Source organism: Musca autumnalis, unplaced genomic scaffold, assembly GCF_047663935.1.
Source record: "Musca autumnalis isolate F117 unplaced genomic scaffold, ASM4766393v1 scaffold_1, whole genome shotgun sequence".
NCBI lineage: Eukaryota > Metazoa > Arthropoda > Insecta > Diptera > Muscidae > Musca > Musca autumnalis.
The window spans coordinates 88,227,829-88,248,267 of record NW_027411644.1 but is presented as its reverse complement, the minus strand read 5'-3'; the positions used below and the strand labels follow the sequence as shown (position 1 = coordinate 88,248,267).

The window sequence follows — 20,439 nt, the reverse complement described above, 5'->3', positions numbered from 1 at the left end:
AATGCAAAAAAGTAAATGTTTATGGAAATACTCGTCGTCTCGTCATTGTTTGTGTGTGTAGTGTCTATCGTTGTCATAGGCCGCAGTGATGGCTTTAGCCATTGTCAACCTCTAGATTTGCAAAAGTCTCATAAATATTTATGCGGTCTGAAATGTGAAGGCTTCCCGCTCATCTCAAGTGTTGGTGGTTGGTGGTTTCCATTGCAATTCTTACATGGGCAAAGATATGGCATATGTTGGAGAGGGCATTGCAACTGCAGCAATGTAAGGACACAGTGTTTCAAATAAAACTTCAGTTCATCTCTCGGAACATCGGTTTAGCAGCGACAAATTGAGTCTGGCCTCTCCAGAACTTCGTCACTTTATTAACATTTAAGAATGTTGAGACCACTGTTCCTCATACCACAACGGATGCTTACGCATTGCTTTTTTTAACGCTGAAACATCATTTGATTAGAGGATACTCAGAGCCGGGCAATAAATGGCAAAACAAACACACAAATACTCGTACAACAACCACAGCAATAACCAACAAATGCAAAAACAAACAACTAATTTATGGAAAAAAATAAATCAAATAAAAATATTTCGAAACAATAACTGTCATTCAATCAGGGAGAGGTGCATAAAAAATAAAGGATTACAGCACTTCAAAATTGCAAAGCTTTTAAGATTGGTATATCTGTGTGACAGCAACAATTTACGATGCCAAATGTCAATTAAATCACAAAACAAAAAAAAAAATATTTAATATTTAATTGTTAGGCGCATTTATACGGCGAGACAAATTATCTGGTCTGGTTTAATTAGGAGTAGATAGCATTTGTTTTTTTACACAAATGACTGGTAATGTAAACATTAACCCCTAGCTATAGATACCTGAGATTAATTAGATGAAAGCCAACTCGTTTTGCAACAAAAAAAACTTGATTGGTAAAATTTATATGACATTTTTATTGTAGGCAAAATCAGAGTGCAACGTTCGAGGTTTTGAGGTAAACGAGCAGAGCTGTTGTGAGGTTCTAAGAATTTTTTTTTCTATAGAAAAAATAGTCCTGAGATTATCAGGAATTTTTTCCTATAGAAAAATGGTCCTGAGATTCCCATGAATTTTTTTATAGAACAAAAAATAGTCCTGAGGTTCTCAGGAATTTTTTTCTATAGAAAAAATAGTCGTGAGATTCTCAGGAATTTTTTTCTTTAGAAAAAAATAGTCCTGATTTTCACAGGATTTTTTTTCTATAGTAAAAAGTAGTCATGAGGTTCTCAGGAATTTTTTTCTATAGAAAAAAATAGTCCTGAGATTCTCAGGAATTTTTCAAACCTCGAGGTTTAGAGGTAAACGAGCAGAGCTGTTGTAAGGTTCTAAGAATTTTTTTCCTGAGATCCTCAGGAATTTTTTTCTATAGAAAAAAAATAGTCCTGAGGTTCTTAGGAATTTTTTCCTATAGCAAAAAGTAGTCCTGAGGTTCCCAGGATTTTTTTCTATAGAAAAAAAAATGGTCCTGAGGTTCTCAAGAATTTTTTTCTATAGGAAAACATAGTCCTGAGGTTCTCAGGAATGTTTTTCTATAGAAAAAAAACAGTCCTGAGTTTCTCAGGAATTTTTTTCTATAGAAAAAATAGTCCTGAGATTCTCAGGAATTTTTTTCTTTAGATAAAAATAGTCCTGAGTTTCTCAGGAATTTTTTTCTATAAAAAAAAAAATACTTAGGTTCTCATGAATTTTTTTCTATAGAAAAAAATAGTCCTGAGGTTTCTGTTGAAAAAATTGTCCTCAAGTTCTCAGGAATTTTTTCTTTAGAAAAAAAAATAGTCCTGATGTTCTCAGGAATTTTTTTCTATAGCAAAAAATAGTCCTGAGGTTCTCAGGAATTTTTTTCTATAGATGTTCTCAGGAAATTTTTTCTATAGAAAAAGTCCTGAGGTTCTCAGGAATTTCTTTCTGTAGAAAACATTAGTCCTGCGGTTCTCAGGATTTTTTTCTATAAAAATATAGTCCTGCGATTCCTAGGATTTTTTTCTATAGAAAAAAATAGTCCTGAGGATCCTGAAAATCACAGGAATTTTTTCTATAGAAAAAAAAATAGTCCTGAGTTTCTCAGGATAGTCCTGAGTTTCTCAGGATTTTTTTTCTATAGAAAAAATAGTCCTGAGGTTCTCAGGAATTATTTTCTGTAAAAAAAATAGTCCTGAGGTTCTCAGAATTTTTTTTCTATAGAAAAAATTGTCCTGAGATTCTCAGGAATTTTTTTCTATAGAAAAAATAGTCCTGAGGATCTCAGGAATTTTTTTATATAGAAAAAAATAGTCCTAAGGTTCTCAGGAATTTTTTTCTATAAAAAAAGTCCTGAGGTTCTCAGGAATTTTTTTCTATAAAAAAAAGTCCTGAGGTTTCTCTTGAAAAAATGGTCCTCAAGTTCTCAGGAATTTTTTCTTTAGAAAAAAATAGTCCTGATGTTCTCAGGAATTTTTTTCTATAGCAAAAAATAGTCCTGAGGTTCTCAGGAATTTTTTTCTATAGAAAAAATAGTCCTGAGGATCTCCGGAATTTTTTTCTATAGCAAAAAATAGTCCTGAGGTTCTCAGGAATTTTTTTCTATAGAAAAAAAATAGTCCTGATGTTCTCAGGAATTTTTTTCTATAGCAAAAAATAGTCCTGACGTTCTCTGGAATTTTTTTCTATAGCAAAAAATAGTCCTGAGGTTCTCTGGAATTTTTTTCTATAGAAAAAATAGTCCTGAGGTTCTCAGGAATTTTTTTTATAGAAAAAAATAGTCCTGAGTTTTCTGTTGAAAAAATGGTCCTCAAGTTCTCAGGAATTTTTTCTTTAGAAAAAAATGGTCCTGATGTTCTCAGGAATTTTTTTCTATAGCAAAAATAGTCCTGAGATTCTCAGGACTTTTTTTCTATAGAAAAAAATAGTCCTGAGGTTCTCAGGAATTTTTTTCTATAGAAAAAATAGTCCTGAGGATCTCCGGAATTTTTTTCTATAGAAATAAATAGTCCTGATGTTCTCAGGAAGTTTTTTTCTATAGCAAAAAATAGTCTTGAGGTTCTCAGGAATTTTTTTCTATAGAAAAAAAATAGTCCTGAGGTTCTCAGAAATTTTTTTCTATAGAAAAAATAGTCCTGAGGATCTCCAAAATTTTTTTCTATAGAAATAAATAGTCCTGATGTTCTCAGGAATTTTTTTCTATAGAAAAAAATAGTCCTGAGGTTCTCAGGAATTTTTTTCTATAGAAAAAAATAGTCCTGAGTTTCTCAGGATTTTTTTTCTATAGAAAAAATAGTCCTGAGGTTCTCAGGAATTTTTTTCTATAGAAAAAAATAGTCCTGAAGTTCTCCGAAAATTTCTCAGGAATTTTTTTTCTATGGAAAAAAATAGTCCCGAGATTCTCAGGACTTTTTTCTATAGAAAAAAGTAGTCCTGAGGTTCTCAAGATTTTTTTTATAAAAAAAATATTTCTGAGGTTCTCAGGAATTTTTTCTATAGAAAAAAATAGTCCTGAAATCCTAAGGATTTTTTTCTATAGAAAAAATAGTCCTTACGTTCTCAGAATTTTTTTCTATAGAAAAAATAGTCCTGAGGTTGTCAGGAATTTTTTTCTATTGAAAAAAAATTGTCCTGAGTATCTCAGGAATTTTTTCTATAGAAAAAAAATAGTCCTGTGGTTCTCACGATTTTTTTTTCTTCGGAAACTGGACACTGGCCTTGTTATATACCCTCTTTCCCTGAGCTTAGCAACTTCTAGGTTCCATCTAACTGGTTGAGCTCTCTTAATGGGCAAGACTTCTCATAGCAAATCCGGAAAACACTGCTGAGATTATTCACCTGCATATTACCGTCCCATTCAGGGATTTCGCCCATTCGTGATAAAGACAGATTTTTAACAGAAAATCTTACAATTTTCCTTACTCCCACTTTAACGTTGAGAGAGAAAGGCTATGTGATCATTTAGTTATAGTTTATTTTTATATATTTGTTGATACTTTTCTGATTCGCTCTAATTAACCAATTTTATAGATTTAATACATAAATTATTATACATTTATTTTTATTTTTATTTATTTTTATTTTGCAAATCCACAACAATATTTTTGCGTATAATTTGTTGTTGTAAATAAAAAGAGAGATTACGTGTCGGTCGTGATGATTGCATGTCTATGAAATTGTTTGCCTTAATAGAGTAATTAAAGTATCATCATCAGATATTATTAATTTGTTTGTTTGAAATAATTTGTTGCTTAAAAAACAGACTAAAAATCCAACAACTTATTAAATTTGGAATTCGATTGAAATTAAAGATAAACCAAGGAAAGGACAGATAACTAATTAATAAAATAGAAGATAGATTAATATATTAAACACTCTACCCCATATCATATGCAACGTGGTGCTATGAGGCACACTAAATCACAATTTTCAGCAGTGGCAAAATTTCCCACTCATCGTAATCGATTATAACTAAACAATTCTACAATTTCGAATATTGGTAATTTTTCACTAAATCGAATACCTTTATAAGAACATTGCACATTAACATTTAAACCAAAAACATTTCAATTATCCCTCGCTTCCTATTAAGCGTATTGCAGTTATGCGAAGTCAACTGTATATTTAAGATTGCAACCGCCTAAAAAGTAGCTAATAAATAGACATAACGGCTGGTAGGCATCAAGCATGTAAGCCGGTTGATTTCATTCGTTGATTGGATGTTAAATCCGAAAGTTTTTTACATGGTGTGCGCTATTACAATACTTTTTTAATTACTCGCTTCCTTCTCATTTTTTTAATGTAAGTAAATGGAAGAAAAGATTGAAAGTAAAATTTTGCAAATGAAATAAAAATGAAAATTTTCAGAAAACAGACAAGTAATGCCATTTTTGCTACTAAACTATTTATATTTTCCGATTATAATCGAAGTTGAGCTACAGAATATCACAAGAAAAAAAATTAATATTTTGGGAAGCTAATTGAACTTTACATTGTTGTAAATTGCATTTACCCCAAATAAATCTTCATAAAGGAGGTTAAGTCGGCAAAAAGCTATAATATAAACAAAGTTCTGAAAAAAATAAAAACTTTAAAAGCTTTTTGTACGGAAGCTTTTTTATCGATTCAACTTATTATTATACCCTACACCACTATGTGGGGAGGGTATTATAAGTTGGTTTTGCCCAAAAAGTTTGTAACGCATCGAAATAATGGTCGCAGACCCATACTTATATATACCAAAATGAATGTCTCGACGAGCTGAGTCGATCTGGCTATGTGTGTCCGTTTGTCAGTCCGTCCGTCAGTCCGTCCGTCTGTCCGTCTGTCCATCTAAACCTTGCAATTTTGATCGGATCGTCAGGAAATTTTGCATGTTGATGGGGGTCCCGGAGGGGAAGAAGCCTATTGATTTTGGTGATGGTCGGATAATATTTAGGGGTGGGAAAGGGCAAAAAACTTAGGTGGATAAAAAGACAACGTTTTCTTCCAAAGCCAATATCTCAGCTTCTATATGGGGTATACCAAAAGCAAAACCTGACAATGAAAGAAATTATCACCTTTGTAATGATGTAAAGTAGGTGCTCGTATGTGATCAAACAATGAAGATATCGCAATAGTAGCAAATAAAACCCCAATTTTCATTTTTGCGATTTTAATTATATTGACAAATATCACAGCCTTGGTTAAAAATTTTCCAAAAGCAAAGCCTGACTATGAAATTAGAAGATCCCGTCTTTACAATGATGCAAACTAGGTCGGCGTAGGTAATCAAATAACGGAGATATCGCAATAGTCGGTAATACATCCCATTTTTCTATTTTTTTGGAAATCACGCTACAGGTCGCAATATTGATCGGATCGTCACGAAAATTTCAGGGTTAATGGGGGTCTCACAGATGAAGAAGCATATTGATTTTGGCGATGGTCGGATAATATTCAGGGGTCGGAATGGGCAAACACTTATTTGGAGAAAGGTCAACGTTTTATTTCAAAGCCAATATCTCTGTTTCTTTAAGAGGTATATCAAAAGCAAAACCTGGCAAGGAAAGTAGAAAATATCACCTTTACAACGATGTAAAGTAGGTTGTCGTAGCTGCTCAAACAACAGAGATATCGCAATAGTCGGTAATGCATCCCATTTTCCGATTTGTTTGTAATCACGCTACAAGACGCAATTTTAATCGGATCGTCACGAATTTTTTGGGAGTTGATGCGGGTCCCATATAAGAAGAAGCCTATTGATTTTGGTGATAGCCGGATAATATTTAGGGGTCGGAATGGGGAAAAACTCATTTGGAGACAAATTCAAAGTTTTATTCTTTGTGAATATATTGGCTTCTAGTAGGGGTATTCCAATGACAAAGCCTGTCAATGGAAGAAGAAAATATTACCTTTACATTGGTGTAAAGCAGGTTGGCGAAGGTGGTCAAACAAGGAAGATACCACAATAGTGGTTAATGCATCCAATTCTTCCATTTTTTTTGCAATCAAGCTACAGGTCGTAATTTTGATCGGATGGTCACGAAATTTTGGTTTCTTATGGGAGTCCCAGAGACAAAGAGGCATATTATTTTTGGTGGTAGTCGGTTCATATTCCCTAAAATAAATGTTTACCAGTGAAAAGCTTATGCACATGGGTATTGGTGTAGGGTATCACATGGTCGGCCCCGTCCCGACTATAGCCTTTGCTCACTTGTTAAGACTTTATGTAATCTTTGGTAAAAACTCATCAAAATATCATACAGGCATATGATGTTGTCATAACCCTAGTGCGTATACGTTGTGACAGTAAGTACACGTACACTTGCCCGATTTCGCCCTAATGAAATCGGCATCTGTTGAAATTTTCATTATCGAATTGCTTCTCTAAAATGCTACTCAAACAATGATAAAGTTCTGCTTTTTGAATTTGGACATCAACAAATAGAAAAGTATCAGTCGGCTTTGCCGACAGAGATATACCCTCAGCCTGTGTGAATTGAAACTTTAATCTATTGACAATATCGAATCGAATACCGGCTAAATCAACCAAAATTTGTTTCCTCCATAATTATGTATTTAGAAGGTTTTCGGATTTCGGATTTTGTGGCCTTTTGATTGGCCACTATGTCAGCAAGCATGAACTTGCACAAGAAAAGCATAATAACGCTGTTAACAGGAGTAGCATCAGTACAATTTTCCAAAGGATCTCCGAACAGATCCTAAACAGCACTTAGAAAAAAAATTTTTGAACTTTTGTGGGGGAGGTACCCTAAAGGGAAGACCGATATGGACCATTTTGAAGTTAAATTACATTTGGACAAAATATTAGGAGATTCAATAAACCGTTTTAGTGACTTTTTTATAACTTTTGTAGAACAGGTACCTGAAAGAAGGCCAAATTTTGGACACAACCGGCTGATCTGTTCAAGAGTTACCGAGCTCTTCAACCACTATGTTTCGAAAACGACTATCACTGTCGAAGGTTTGGCAAATGTTTTACTTGCGTTTTTTTTGGTACACCAAAAGTTCGAGACAATATCATTTTCGAACATTTGGTTGTGCTCGAGGCGTCTATTACGAAGGTATTTATTTCAGGGGCAAGTCCATACTTCCTGAGCGAATGGTCCAAATACTTCAGAAAACTCTGTCGAAACAAACTCAAATGACTGATGAGTACGATGACTTACAAATAGAGAATCCGATTAGAAAATATCACCTTTCTAATGATGTAAAGTAAGTTCTCGTAGGTGATCAAACAACGAAGATATTACAATAGTCGCAAATAAAACCCAAATTTTCATTCTTGCGATTTTAATTATAATGACGAATATCACAGCTTTGGTTGGGGACTTTTCAAAAGCGAAGCCTGACTATGAAAGTAGAAGATCCCATCTTTACAATGATGCAACCAAGTCGGCGTAGGTGACCAACTAACGGAGTTATCGCAATAGTCGGTAATACATCCCATTTTTCCATTTTTTTTTGGAAATCACGCTACATGTCGCAATTTTGATCGGATCGTCACGAAATTTTGGGTGTTGATTGGGGTCCCGGAGGGGAGGAAGCCTATTGATGTTGGTGATGGTCGGATAATAATTAGGGGTCGGAATGAGCAAACAAGTTATTTGGAGAAAAAGTCTACATTTTATTCCAAAGTAAATATCTCAGCGTCTATAAGGGGTATATAAAAAGCAATACTTGGCAATGAAAGTAGAAAATATCACCTTTGAAACGATTGAACGTATGTAGGTTGTCGTAGGTGGTCACACAACGATGATATCGCAATAGTCGCTAATAGAACCCAACTTTTCATTTTTACGATTTTAATAAAAATGACGGATATCACACCTTTGGTTGGGGACCTCCTAAAAGCAAAGCCTGACTAAGAAAGTAGAAAATCCCATCTTTAAAATTATGCAAATTAGTTTGGCGTAGGTGGTCAAATAATAGAGATATCACAATAGTCGGTAATGCATCCCTTTTTCCACTTTTTCTGCAATCACACTACAGGTCGGAATTTTGATCGGATCATCACGAAATTTTCTCACAGAGATAGAAGCCTATTGATGTTGGTGATGTCGAGAGTAGTCAAATACAAAACTAAATTTTAATTATTTTGGTTCACTTCGCCTTAAGTCATTTGGTATAAAAGCCAGATAGGTGAAAACTTTCGTATCTCCGTAAACGAAATGTTTTCGAGTGAAAAGATTATGCACAGGGGTAGTGGTGTATGGTATTACATAGTCGGCCCCGTACCGACTATAGCCTTTTCTCACTTGTTTTGAGATATAGAAGTTCAGGCCAGATTTTTAGGTTTTTTTTGTTAGGTTTTCACGATTTGCTTGAAAACGGTAAGTCTTATCGAAATTGGACTAGAGAAAATCTTATAGCTGTGAAAATTCTCTACAAGGTTGTACCATTTTTGAGATATATAAGTTTAAGTTGGGAAATTGCAGTCATGACATTGTTCACAGTCAGTGAATTGTCCCAATTTGAACTTCTATATCTCAAAAATGGCTAAACCTACGAAATTGTCATAAAGGTCAATCTTGTAGAGAATTTTCATGGCTACAACATTATCTCTAATCCCATTTCGACAAGACTTGTGGTTTCCAAGCAAAATCGTGAAAATCTAAACAACCCCTAAAAATGTCAACCTGAATCCCGACTTATTTAAAAAGCGCTCCGGCGATTTATTTTTAGTTTTTTGATTTTTCTCATCTATGAACATTGTAGTTTCAGAATCCGCAAAAACTTCCCAGGTGAAAGCTCCTTTCATTTAAAGCTGCTTGAAGAGCACCGTGGATACAAGGACATTTTAATTGATATTCGCTCTGCTAATCAACAACAAATCCGATTTATCATGTTTACGGAAAGCAAGTGTTGACGAATTTATGCCTTCCGCCTATCACATCATGATTAATCCGACTTCTAGTTGCTCTGTTACAGCCAGGAAGACACAAGTCTTCCTGTTAAGAAACTTCTCCACCAACAATTGTCAACATATTTCCATGTTTTCGTATGGGCTCCCTATAACGGTACCTCCCCATTTTCGGTATCAAATTCGGTGTCAAATTGCAGATAGAATTTGACATTTGAGGTTCTTAGCGGTCACAGCACTTCTCCACAAAAATTTTCAACATAGGCCTATGTTTTGGTATAGCCCTAACGCTACCTCCCGGTTTTCGATATTTAGAGGGTTTTAGCTACATTTTGTAGACATTTGAGGTTCTTAGTCCACCAACAATTATCAACCTAGGTCTATGTAATGGTATCTTTCGATTTTCGATATTTCAGAATTTTAGCTAAAGTTTTTTACCGAACTTCCTGTAATTTGACATTTGAGGAACCCAGTTGCCTTCAAACATTTTTACTAAAAATTGTCAACAAAGGACCATGTTTTGTTATTGCGCCCACATAACCGTACCTCTCGATTTTCGGTATTTTGAGGATTTTAGCTGAAGTTTCCGCAGCTCTAACGAGGTTCTTATCAACTCAAATCCGAATTATGTTGAGTAATAACTGCAATAAAAAATTAAATACTTTTGTATTACACAACCGAATAGAATATAATTACTATTTATTTATTCAAAATATTTGTTAACCAAAAATAAAACATAACAGAACATAATAATTGCCAAGAATTTTGTTGTTGTTGTTTTTGCAACTGCCATTTTTTGTGTGGAAAAAGTGAAAATTCAGTTCAAGGTTTTTTTCGATCGTTATTAAACGATATTTAAACAAACCATTGAACTTTTTTTGGTTTTGTATGGAATTGTTGTTGTAATGAGTTTTAGATATAAGATAAATGTATATATATAAAACCTCTAAAATAGCTTTTGGTGCTCAGTGAGCGTATAAAAAAATGATCTGTATTATTTTGTGCCTCATTACCGCGTTTTTTTTATTTGACGTTAAATCTAATCCAACAAAACTAATGTTGATTCCACACACAAATATTTTCAACTGAAAAAAAAAAACAAGAACAACAACTGGCATTCAATAAACATCAAATCGTAATAAAATTACAATTGCAAATAATTGACGCACCTACCTACCTAGCAGCTTAACTGCCACCACCACCTACCTACCTATCACCCAATTTCAGCGGTTAATTATATGAGAATAAATGTTGCCTAAGCAAAGCAATAAGAACAACAACCGATGAGCGGAACTTGAATTCGAATCAAAATAATGCTTCAATAAATTTAAATTTCTTTCGTTTCCATTCCCATCCCCTCTCCCCCTTTCTTGCTTACCCACAAATCTCTTCGAAGAAATCTTTTTTGGTCTGTAGGTTAAGTATTTTGCAATATCAATTCAATCTTTTTGTGTCTAGCTATGGATTTTCCTCCATCATAGGCCATATTTTTGGGTCAAGTAGATCATATGCGCTACTGTCCTTTTGTGTAGTTTTTAAGTTGCTCTGAGTTGTCTCAGTCAATGGCTATTTGTTATCACTGACATATTCATAGTTCATATCGATTCACCCCTATTGTTCAAGGTAGTCTAAAGATTATATCTGGATTGAATGTGTCAGGTATGACAGCTACATGGTTAATCGTCTCTATTTTTTTGTTAAGACAAAGTGAGTGGATTTAGAGGATTGGTAGCTATAAATAAGCTTAGACATTTATAGACTATGACATGGTTTACGTTCAAGTAATGGTAGTCTAAAAAAAAGGACTGGGTAAATATTTTTGTCAAATTTTAAAATTTAAAGTAAACTCACTGTCAGAATTGTAATGGAAAACAATCAGGTATGTGATGGAAAACGATTCGACTCGTTTTCCCATAAACCGAAATCGTATATTTCGTACCAAGGCACATTTATATAAGGTAGAAGTGACAAACAGCTGTATTTTTACTTTTTTTGTAAGTCCATATTTACATTAGACAATTTTCCTTGCGGCAATTGTCAGTTTGATGGAGAGAGAGGTGATGTGTGAGGCATGTGGTAACCCTTTGATTCTCAACACCCTCTCTCACCGACTAAGTCTATATTTACATTAGGCAAATTTCCTTGCGGCAATTGTCAGTTTATCGGTGAGAGAGGGTGGTGAGAGGCAAAGGGTTATCATATTCCTCACCTTCTCTCCTTCAAACTGACAATTGCCGCAAGGAAAATTGCCTAATGTAAATATGGACTAACTGACAACTGCCGCAAGGAAAATTGCCTAATGTAAATATGGACTAAATTAGGTTTTCAAAATGTAATAGGGTCTACTCATGAAATTTGTAACTTCGAAATTTGCTACCATAATATACTTCTTTTCATCGTAAACGTGTAATAACAATGACCTACGACAGTTCTATATGCTTAATATTAACATTTTGATTCAAATTTATTCCATTTTAGAGGATTTTCAAAATGTATTTATGTTTTTCCTGAGAAAGTTTTTAGAACGACCCCATTATTCAATATTTTCCTTATATAAATATGCCTTATATTATATTTTACCTTATATAAATATGCCTTATTTTGTACTTTGGTCAATATTCAAAAAATTCTGCAAATCGAGTCGTTTCGGTTTTCATAACATGCCTGAATTTTTTTTATTCTTTAATGTGGCCCAATGGAGGTTAAATGGAAATAATAAAAGTGAAACTCGATCCGAACATTATATACCCTTCAGTATGAAATATTTTGAAATAAAATGGAATAACTAATTTCTTTTCCTGTCCACAATTTGTGTGGCCACTGGGAACCTCATATGTCAAATTACCCCTATTTCTGTCAAAAACATTAGCTAAAATTCTCAAAATTTCTAAAATTTGGAGGTATAGCCCGTTATATGGGGCTATACCACAACAAGGTGATTGTAATGCTATTAAGCGGAAAAGTTTTGAGACCAATGGGAACAGCTGCTGTCAAATTACAGCGAGTTCGGTAAACAAAAAACTGTTGCTAAAATTCTCAAAATTTTTTCCCAAAAAACGTATGTATTTAGGGGTTTAGTCTGGTACGCATTTCACGATTTGCAAAGTATGGACCAAATCGGTTACTTCCTTCAAGAGTTACCGTACGTACAAATTTTCCGAACATTTTCGAACTTTTGTGGGGGAAGTACCGGAAGGAGTGGACCGATATAGACCATCTTCGAACTTAAACAAAAGTTTGGACAAAATATTACGAAAGCCAAATTTTGTACCGAATCGGTTGATCCGTTCGAGAGTTATAGTGCGCTCCAGCCAGACAGACAGACAGACGGACGGACATTGTTCAATCGACTCCAAATTGACTGAAACACATTTCGTCCAAACATACTTGGGGTCTAAAACCATTATTTCGATGAGGCACATTTTGCCCGTATGAAAGTGTATATACCCTCGATAGCATAAATGCTGAGGGTATAAAAATGTGAATTTTGACCGTGATTTATTTAAAAATCCCTTCAGCGATTTTTTCTTGTTTTTGGATTTTTACCATCTATGAACATTGCTGTTTCAGAATCCGCAAATACTTCCCAGGTGTAAGCGGTTTTTATTTAAAGTTATGGTCATCTGGTTTTAGAACCCAAATATGTTTGGACGAAATCCGTTTCAGAAAATTTGGAGTCGACTTAACCCAGTCGGACGTATGCCTGGCTGCCAAGTGCGCACTATAACTCTCGAACGAATAAACCGAGTTGGCCCAAACTTTGCACCACGTAAAATTTTCTCCAACGTTAAATAAGGTTCGAAGATCCGCTTCTTCGGGTATCTCCTTCATAAAATTTCAAATGTTTTCTCTTAAATGGTCAGTACGATAACTCTTGAACCAATCGTAGTATTTCTTCCCGGCATACTCTTTTGTTTACCTCACCCACCAAATTTTTTGCACAAATGCAGTTTAAGCACATGTCTCGGATAGTTTTGAAAGTTTTGCCAGGAGGTTGTCCACGCGGGCCTATTACAACGGTACAATAATGGCCTGAAAGCTCAAAAACCCCTGCCGGCCCCTTCTCGGATCCAGTTGAAATTTAAGTAGCGGGTAGTCGTTACAATCATGACTGCAGTTTTTTAATATTTTCGCTAGACGAACCCAATACTTCTCAAGATATGGGCACCGAAATGTCCCAATATTTAGGGTCACTCCTTTACACACCTCTCGACCTAAGGTTCTTAGAAGTCTTTGTGATCTGTGGTGGCCCGAACATTCCAAAAACCCTATTGAAATGATTATCTGGCAACATAAGATGGGTACCATCGTGGTGCACACCCGCCTTGCACTCAGAAGGTCTGCGGTTCGATTCCCAGACCAGGCGGCATCACATTTTCAACGGTGGCAAAATACCCCTCAGTAATGTAAAACTTCTCTACAAGTGGTGTCTAAGACACACCGTTCGGAATCGGCGATAAACAGTAGGTCATAGAGCCAATATGAATCGGGGTGCACTCAATGATATGAGAGAAGTCTCCCTTGTCCCTAATGGAATGTTCGGGGAACAATTATAAGATGGACTATGATTTTTTCTAGGGTATACTTTTTTCTTTGGATGGATCTGTCAGTGAAATAATTCGGTTCCATAATGTTGACAACATTTGCTAGCATTTCAGCAACTTCTCTGAAAGTGATGTCATATGACACGCCATATAATTTTGTTAATTTCGACGAACCCTAGCATAACAAATTTAACAAAATTTCAAAATCATTTCAAATGTCAATACTCTTAAAATCTCCATAAACTTTGTCTTAAAAATTTACCAATAAAATACTTCAGAAAACGGATAGTTCGCCATACACATAGGTATTGTTTAACATGGCTCTCACAATGGCAAAATGATCAACGTAAGGGCTATTATCGGGATTGAAACTTTACGTGATAGCTTTGTTAAACTTTTAACTAGTATAAATCGGAATAATAGACAACAACAATGACAACAATAAGAAGAGAGTGATAAAAACGTGTATTAAAAGATCATTTATTTATTTTCTTTCTTTCTTTGGTGGACATCTCGTAATCTTAAATTGTTTTCTTTTCTAGTTATTTTTTTGCAATCGGAATGATACGGTAAGATATTGCTGCTGCTCCGCCCTGCTTGTCATTGCAAAATTTAAAATGCAGATAAAAATGTAAAAGTCTATTCAATGTTTAGTGAAAAAACGAAACAAATTATTTCAAATAGACAAAAGGTATTGTAGACAGACACACGCACACACAATGATGCACACTTTGGCATAAACAATGGCACGTAACAAATAAAACTGTTGTCTTTTATATCATTGAGATAATAACATGGGGTGGAATGACATTTTAGACACATATCATTGGCATTCCGAAAGAGAAGAATTTGAAAAATAAGAAAAAAATAACTGACTAAAAAATAGAGCCAAAGTTGATATGAGAAAAGTGTCCCCTAGCGCCTTCGGTGATGTCCTTGGAAAATATTTTTATTTTGAAGGGTATACCTCTGTTTAACATGCACCGAAGCCAGACAAGACATTTCTATAGCGAAGACACATAAGCGATTGTGATTTTTGCTAAAGACATTTCTTTTAAAAGAATAAATAACTGTCGAGCCAAATCTGAACTTTGTTACTATTATGTTATGTGTACCCTTATTAAGGGCTCTATATAGAAGAGGCATGGCATTCTTGCTTAAGTCATTTTTGATCAAAAAAAAGTTAAGAACGGCTTATGTACCTAGGCCTTGATACTTTCAATATTGTTATAGACATATTTTGCATTAGCGATGCTGAATTGGTCTATTGATACAAATAAGTCATAACAAGGGAAATGTCCATGCCTGTCATTACACCCCGTTACACTCGTTTAAATATGAATATAGAGCAAATATTTCAAATATAGCGGATAGAAAGTGATAAATGTGTTAATTATCAAAATATTTGTTTCTACAGCCACACATATTTACGGCTGTACCAGCAGTTTTTAAAATCTAGAGCAGGTTATCAAAATGTTGCTGTAAAAAGAAATTGAGGCGGCAGGTAAACAACAACCAATGACAATTAACCACTACTATCCAAGTTGGTGGATAATATTATCGAATGATGAATAAAAAGTAAACAAGTATCGGACTACTAAAAACTTTAGTCCCATAATGTTAGGACATTTCGGGGCATATATCACAGGAAGTATTGACTTACACTAGCCTTCCGAGAAGTGACCTTAAACTGGATTAAGGGCAAATCTAATTTTGGGAATCAATCCTTCAATCAATCTATTTCTATAGATATCGTGCTAACCTGTCATTTCGGTTATTAACCGTAGGATTTTTTTAGAATTTTCGAACCAGTTTCGGTCAGGAAGTATAAACGAAAGTATGCCCATGAAAAAATATATCGTTGTAATCCGCATTACAAGCACTACCTTCTATTATAATTCTAAAAGAGCTCATGAACAGCTTTACGCAAAAACACAAGCGAAAATTTTGAACATATGTCACGAAGATACAGAAAGGAGTTGTCCGAAAACATTTAGGAGTTGGAAATTTTGGGCCAATGTTACTCACTCCTTCCGATAGCTATCGTGCCAACCAGTCCTTTTAGTTGGTCTTCCCAAGAAACATATCGTGATAATCCGAAGCACAAAGACTACCTTCGATAAAAATTTCAAAAGCTAAAGCGGAATATCCACCTTTGTGGATAAAATTATACACATTGGTGGATAAAATTATCCACGTTTGAGGATAAAATTACCCAACTTTGTGGATAAAATTATACACATTGGTAAATAAAATTATCCAACTTTGTGGATAAAATTATACACATTGGTAAATAAAATTATCCACGTTGGTGAATAAATAATCCACGTTGGCGAATAAAATTATCCACGTTGGTAGATAAAATTATCCACGTTGATGGACATAATTATCCACGTTTGTATATAAATTTATCCACGTTTGTGGATAAAATAATTCACATTGATGGATAATAATATCAACTTTGGTGTATAAAATTATCCACGATGGTGGATAAAAATTTCCACCTTGATGGACAAAATGATCCATGTCGGTGGATACAAATTTTCACGTTTTGTGGATAAATTTATCCACGTTTGTGATTAAAATTATCCATATTGATAGATAAAATTATCCACCTTGGTGGATAAAATCATCTACGTTGATGGACAAAATTATCTACGTTTTTTGATAAATTATCCACATTGATAGATAAAATTATCCACCTTGGTGGATAAAACTATCCACCTTGGTGGATAAAATCATCCACGTTGATGGACAAAATTATCCACGTTTAAAAAAAAAATATCCACATTGGTAAATAAAATTATCCACGTTGGTGGATACAAATTTTCACGTTTGTTGATAAAATTATTCATTTTGTGGATAAAATCATCCACGTGTGTGGATAAAATTATCCACGTTTGTGAATAAAATTATCCACGTTGGTGAATAAAATTATCCACGTTTTTTGATAAAATTATCCAGGTTCGTTGATAAAATTATTCACATTGGTGAATAAAATTATCCACGTTGGTGGATAAAATTATACACATTGGTGGATAAAATTATCACGTTGGTGGATAAACTTATCCACATCGGTGGATAAAAATGTTCACGTTTGTTGATAAAATTATCCACGTTGGATCCACGATGGAGGATACAAATATGAACGTTGATGGACAAAATTATCCACGTGTGTGGATAAAATTATCCACTTCGGTGCATAAAAATTTTCACGTTTGTTGATAAAATTATTCACTTTGTGGATAATATTTTCTGCGTTGGTGGATAAAATTATCCACGTTGATAGACAAAATTATCCACGTTTTTTGATAAAATTATCCAGGTTGGTAGATAAACTTATCCACATAGGTGAATAAAATTATCCACGTTGGTGGATAAAATAATCCACGTCGTTAGATAAAAATTTTCACGTTTGTCGATAAAATTATTCACTTTGTGGATAAAATTATCCACATGTGTGGATAAAATTATCCACGTTGGTGGATAAAATTATCAGGTTGATGGATAAACTTATCCACTTTCGAGAATAAAATTATCTCCGTTGGCGGAAAAAAATTATTATGGATAAAATCAACCACGCTTATGGACAAAATTATCCACGTTGTGGATAAAATTATCCACGTTTGTGAATAAAATTATCCACGTGTGTGGATATAATTATCCACATCGGTGGATAAAAAGTTTCACGTTTGTTGATAAAATTATTCACTTTGTGGATAATATTTTCCGCGTTGGTGGATAAAATTATCCACGTTTTTGATAAAATTATCCAGGTTGGTTAATAAAATTATCCACATTTGTTAATAAAATTATCCACATTGGTGGATAAATTCATCCACTTTGGTAGATAAAATTTTCCACGTTGGTGGATAAACTTATCCACGTCTTTGGTTAAAATTATCCACGTTGATGGATAAAATCAACCACGTTTATGGACAAAATTATCCACGTTGTGGATAAAATTATCCACGTTCGAGAATAAAATTATCCACGTTCGAGAATAAAATTGTCCACGTTGGTGGATAAAATTATCCACGTTGGTGGATAAACTTGCCCACTTTGATAGATAAAATTATCCACGTTCTTCAATAAAATTATCCACATTGGTGGTAAATTTATCTACGTCTTTGGCAAAAATATCCACGTTGACGGATAAAATAAACCACGTTTATGAACAAAATTATCCACGTTGTGGATAAAATTATCCACGTTGTGGATAAAATTATCCACGTTTATGGGTAAAATTATCCACGTTGGTAGATAAAATTACCCACGTTGATGGATAAAATTATCCACTTTCCAGAATAAAATTTTCCACGTTGATGGATAAAACTTCCACGTTCTTGAATAAAATTATCCACATTGGTGGTAAACTCATCCACGTCTTTCGTTAAAATTATTCAAAATTATCCAAAATCAACCACGTTTATGGACAAAATTATCCACGTTGTGTATAAAATTATCCACGTTTATGGGGAAATTATCCACGTTTGTGGATAAAATTATCCACATAGATGGATAACATTATCCACTTTCAGGAATAAAATTATCCACGTTGGTGCATAAAATTATCCATGTTGGTGGATAAAATTATTCACGTTGATGTGTAAAAGTACTAACGTTGGTAAATAAAACTTATCCCAGTTTGTGGATAAAATTATCCGCGTTGGTGGATTAAATTATTCACGTTGATGGATAAAAGTATACACATTGGTGGATTAACCTATGAATAAGCTTATTCCGTTTGGTGAATAAAATTATTTTATAACCACGTTATTAGATAAATTTATCCGTTGTTGTGGATAAAATTATCCATTGTTTTGTTCCTCAACAATAACCCTATAAGTCACTAATGTTTACAATTAAAATAGCTGTTGTCCAAATCATTAGCCATAGTCACTCTGTTGACACTGTCTTTTTAACTGCGCTTTTGTCAACATGTTGTTGTTGCTGTCGCTTTCATTTTTCATCTCGTTGTTGTTGTTGTTATTTTATAATAAATTTAAATTAAGACAACAAAGAGTATAAAGTCAAAGTAAAAGAAGAAAAAGTGTTACACACATACACTGAAGAACATTAATCTGAACATTACAAAGTATAACATGTCTGTCGCCTGATCTGTCCTTCCGGGCCTCGTGGCCACTTTCTGTTAATTTCTTAATTATTTAGAAAATATGTGGGTTTCTTTTCAAAAACCACAATTTTTTTTCTTTTGAAAATTAATTACTTTGAATTGCAACAACACAGCGCGGCGCAACATAATGTGCGGATGGATGTTGCTGCCTGCTAATGAAAGAATTATGAAAAAATCTGACCACAAAAGGCCGCCAAAGATATTAATCTTCTTTCCAACGAACAGTTGACTTGACTTTTCGTCTGTGCAATATGTGTGAAATTTTTTCACATTTCATTTTACACAGTTTGTTGTGTTCATTCTTCGGTGGTTGTCTTTGTAATTTTTGGCCTTTTGCATGGCTAAAGTGTTTTGTTTCTATGTTTTTCAATCTTTGTTACAGGTGATAAATGATGTTGCGGTGATTTGTTTCAAAGAAAATTTTCTTTGAAATATTGTCACTTTAGTTGACCAAAATCATTTACAGCTTATGTATTTATTTATTTGTTTAAAACTATTTGGAACGCCAATGCTGTGGCAATGTCAACACCGCCACGAAGACCATTTGAAAATTCAATTTGAATCTGCTCCACTAAATGTTGTAGTAATGGATGTGTAAAAAAAGAGAGATAACGATGATGATGGTTGGCTGCATGTTTCAATTCAATTTGCAAACATTTCCTTCCTGTTCAACTTGTTACGACCTTGTTTTCATAAAGCAAAGTCGCCTTTAAAAATCTTTTTATTGGTTAAATTAAGTGGAGGCTATTGAATGTTTCAGTTTGGCTGAATGATAGTTTCTTTGGAAACTCATATTCAGCCAAGCTGAATAGAAGTTTTCCTATGGAAACCGCTATTCAGCCAGGCTAAATAGAAGTTTTCATATGGAAACCGCTATTCAGCCAGGCTGAATAGAAGTTTTCCTATCGAAAACGCTATTTAGCCAGGCTGAATAGAAGTTTTTCTATGAAAAGCGCTACTCAGCCAGGCTGAAAAGAAGTTTTCCTACAGAAACCGCTATTCAGCCAGGCTGAATAGAAGTTTTCCTATGGAAACCGCTATTCAGCCAAGGTTGAATAGAAGTTTTCCTATGAAAACCGCTATTCAGCGAGGCTGAATGGACGGTTTTCTATGGAAAGCGCTATTCAGCCAGGCTGAATAGACGGTTTTCTATGGAAAGCGCTATTCAGCCAGGCTGAATAGACGGTTTCCTATGAAAACCGCTATTCAGCCTTGCTGAATAGAAGTTTTCCTATGGAAACCACTAACCAGCCAGAAGTTTTCGCTATTCAGCCAGGCTGAATAGAAGTTTTCCAATGGAAAGCCTTATTCAGCCAGGCTGAATAGATGTTTTCCTCTCAAAACTTTCATTTAGTCACTCTAAATTAAACTTTTCTTATATAATAACGTATTCAGC

General features: G+C 34.2%; 1 protein-coding gene across 8 annotated transcripts in view; it reads right to left on the bottom strand.

The window, feature by feature from the left end:
- The window catches only part of Nep2 (M13 family metallopeptidase neprilysin 2), a 96,644-nt gene that overhangs the window by 27,452 nt on the left and 48,753 nt on the right, over positions 1–20,439 (bottom strand). The window lies entirely within an intron of this gene.